This window comes from Arachis duranensis, chromosome 10, assembly GCF_000817695.3.
Source record: "Arachis duranensis cultivar V14167 chromosome 10, aradu.V14167.gnm2.J7QH, whole genome shotgun sequence".
Taxonomy (NCBI): domain Eukaryota; kingdom Viridiplantae; phylum Streptophyta; class Magnoliopsida; order Fabales; family Fabaceae; genus Arachis; species Arachis duranensis.
This window is the reverse complement of record NC_029781.3, coordinates 73,740,800-73,744,495: the sequence shown is the minus strand read 5'-3', so window position 1 is coordinate 73,744,495 and position 3,696 is coordinate 73,740,800. Positions and strand designations below refer to the sequence as shown.

Sequence of the window (3,696 nt, the reverse complement as noted above, 5' to 3'; positions counted from 1 at the left end):
AGCAAACAATTTTGAGCTGAAACCTCAACTAGTTGCTCTAATGCAATAGAACTGCAAGTTTCATGGACTTCCATCAGAAGATCCCTATCATTTTTTAACTGAATTCTTGCAGATCTGTGAGACTATTAAGACTAATAGAGTAGATCTTGAAGTCTACAGGCTCATGCTTTTCCCTTTTGCTGTAAGAGACAGGGGTAGAACATGGTTGGACTCTCAACCTAAAGATAGCCTGGACTCTTGAGATAAGCTGGTCACGGCCTTCTTGGCTAAGTTCTTTCCTCCTTAAAATCTGAGCAAGCTTAGAGTGGATGTTCAGATCTTCAAACAAAAAGATGGTGAATCTCTCTATGAAGCTTGTGAAAGATACAAGCAGATGACCAAAAGATGTCCTTCTAACATGCTTTCAGAGTGGACCATATGGTCTATCTGAGTTCTCTAAGATGTCATTGGACCATTCTGTAGGTGGATCCATTCACCTAAAGAAAACGCCTGCAGAAGCTCAAGAACTCATTGACATGGTTGCAAATAACCAATTCATGTACACTTCTGAGAGGAATTCTGTGAGTAATAGGACGCCTCAGAGGAAGGGAGTTCTTGAAATTGATGCTCTGAATGCCATATTGGCTTAGAACAAAATATTGACTCAGCAAGTCAACATGATTTCTCAAAGTCTGAATAGATGGCAAAATGCATCCAACAGTACTAAAGAGGCATCTTCTGAAGAAGAAGCTTATGATCCTGAGAACCCTACAATGGCAGAGGCAAATTACATGGGTGAACCCTATGGGAACACCTATAATTCCTCATGGAAAAATCATCCAAATTTCTCATGAAAGGATCAACAAAAGCCTCAACAAGGCTTTAATAATGGTGGAAGAAACAAGCTCAGCAATAGCAAGCCTTTTCCATCTTCTTATCAGCAACAGACAGAGAATTCTGAGCAGAACTCCTCTAGCTTAGCAAATATAGTCTTTGATCTGTCTAAGGCCACTTTAAGTTTCATGAGTAAAACAAGGTCCTCTATTAGAAATTTAGAGGCACAAGTGGGCCAGCTGAGTAAGAAAATTACTGAAACTCCTCCTAGCACTCTCCTAATAAATACTAAAGAGAATCCGAAAAGAGAGTGCAAGGCCATTGACATAAGTAAAATGGCCGAACCTAGAGAGGAAGGGGAGGACGTGAATCCCAATGAGGAAGACCTCATGGGATGTCTCCCAGAAAAAAAGGAGTTTTCTATTGAGGACCTAAAAGGAATCTGAGACTCATATAGAGACTATAGAGATTCCATTAAACCTCCTTCTACCATTCATGAGCTCTGAGAATTATTCTTCCTCTGAAGAGGATGAAGATGTAACTGGAGAGTAAGTTGCTCAATATCTAGGAGCCATCATGAAGCTGAATGCAAAGTTGTTTGGTAATGAGACTTGGGAAGATGCACCTCCCTTGCTCATTAGTGAACTAGATACATGGGTTCAGCAAACTTTACCTTAAAAGAAACAAGATCCTGGTAAATTCTTAATACCATGTACCATAGGCACCATGACCTTTAAGAAGGCTCTGTGTGACTTGGGGTCAGGTATAAATCTTATGCCACTCTCTGTAATGGAGAAACTGGGGATCTTTGAGGTACAGGCTGCCACATTCTCATTACAAATGGCAGACAAGTCAATAAAACAAGCTTATGGATTGGTAGAGGACGTGTTAGTAAAGGTTAAAGGCATTTACATCACTGATGATTTCATAATCTTAGACACTAGGAAGGATGAGGATGAATGCATTATCCTTGGAAGACCATTCCTAGCCACAGCAGGAGCTGTGATTGATGTTAACAGAGGAGAATTAGTCCTTCAATTGAATGGGGACTACCTTGTGTTTAAGGCCCAAGGGTATCCCTCTATAAACATGAAAAAGAGGCACGATAAGCTTCACTCAATACAGAGTCAAACAAAGCCCCCACAATCAAATTCTAAGTTTGGTGTTGGGAGGCCACAACCAAACTCTAAGTTTGGTGTTGAACCCCCACATTCAAACTCTAAGTTTGGTGTTGGGAGGTCCCAACAATGCTCTGAACATATGTGAAGCTCCATGAGAGCTCACTATCAAGCTATTGATATTAAAGAAGCGCTTATTGGGAGACAACCCAATTTTTATTTATCTATACTTTTATTATCTTTTTTATGTTTTATTAGGTTCATGATCATGTGGAGTCACAAAACAAATACTAAAATTGAAAACAGAATAAAAAAATAGCAGAAGAAAAAGCACACCCTGGAGGAAGAGCTTACTGGCATTTAAACGCCAGTAAGGAGCATCTGGCTGGCGTTCAATGCCAGAACAGAGCATGAATCTGGCGTTGAATGCCAGAAACAAGCAGCAGTATGGCATTCAAATGCCAGGATTACACCTTGAGGAAAGCTGGCGTTAAATGCCAGAAACAATCATGGAACTGGTGTTTAACGCCAGAAACATGCTGCAGATTGGCGTTGATCGCCAGAAATAAGCATCAATCTGGCGTTGAACGCCAGGATTGCATGCAGAGGGCATTTTACGCGCCTCATTGGTGCATGGATGATAAATCCTTGACACCTCAGGATCTGTGGATCTCACTGGATCATCTCAGGATCTGTGGACCCCACAGGATCATCTCAGGATCTGTGGACCCCACAGGATTCCTACCTACCTCAACTTACCTTTTCTCTTCTTCACACAATCCAATAACACTCTTCCCCAAAAACCCTTCACCAATCACCTCAATCTCTCTTCCCCATCACCTCTTCACCACTCACATCCATCCACTCTTCCCCATAAACCCCACCTATCTTTAAATTCAAAATTCTTTTCCCACCCAAACCCTCCCTAATGACCGAACCTACTACCCTTCCCCTCCACTATATAAACCCCTCCATCCTTCTTCATTTTCACACAACACAACCCTCTCTTCTCCCCCTTGACCGAACCCACACATCTCTCCCTCTCCTCCATATCTTCTTCTCCTTCTATTATTTCTCTTCTTTTACTTGAGGACGAGCAACATTATAAGTTTAGTGTGGTAAAAGTATAGCTTTTTTGTTTTTCCATAACTATTGATGGCACTGAAGGCTGGAGAAACCTCTAGAAAGAGGAAAGGAAAGACAAAAGCTTCCACCTCCGAGTCATGGGAGATGGAGAGATTCATCTCAAAAGCCCATCAAGACCACTTATATAAAGTTGTGGCCAAGAAGAAGGTGATCCCTGAGGTCCCTTTCATGCTCAAGAAAAATGAGTATCCGGAGATCCAACATGAGATCTAAAGAAGAGGTTGGGAAGTTCTTACCAACCCTATTCAACAAGTCGGAATCTTAATAGTTCAAGAGTTCTATGCCAATGCATGGATCACTAGGAACCATGATCAAAGTATGAACCCGAATCCAAAGAATTATCTTACAATGGTTTGGGGGAAATACTTAGATTTTAGTCCGGAGAATGTAAGGTTGGCATTCAACTTGCCTATGATGCAAGAAAATGCACGCCCCTACACTAGAAGGGTCAACTTTGATCAAAGGTTGGACCAAGTCCTTATGGACATATGTGTGAAAGGAGCTCAATGGAAAAGAGACTCAAAAGGCAAGCCGGTTCAATTGAGAAGACTAGATCTTAAGCCTGTGGCTAGAGGATGGTTGGAGTTCATCCAACGTTCCATCATCCCCACTAGCAACC

General features: G+C 41.6%; 1 non-coding gene across 1 annotated transcript; it reads right to left on the bottom strand.

Annotated features, from left to right (window-relative positions):
- Positions 1–295: 295 nt before the first annotated feature.
- On the bottom strand, positions 296–403 carry LOC127743666 (small nucleolar RNA R71). Its single transcript, XR_008005050.1, has one exon. It is a non-coding gene; the product is annotated as a small nucleolar RNA R71 (small nucleolar RNA).
- Between the last annotated feature and the right edge of the window lie 3,293 nt (positions 404–3,696).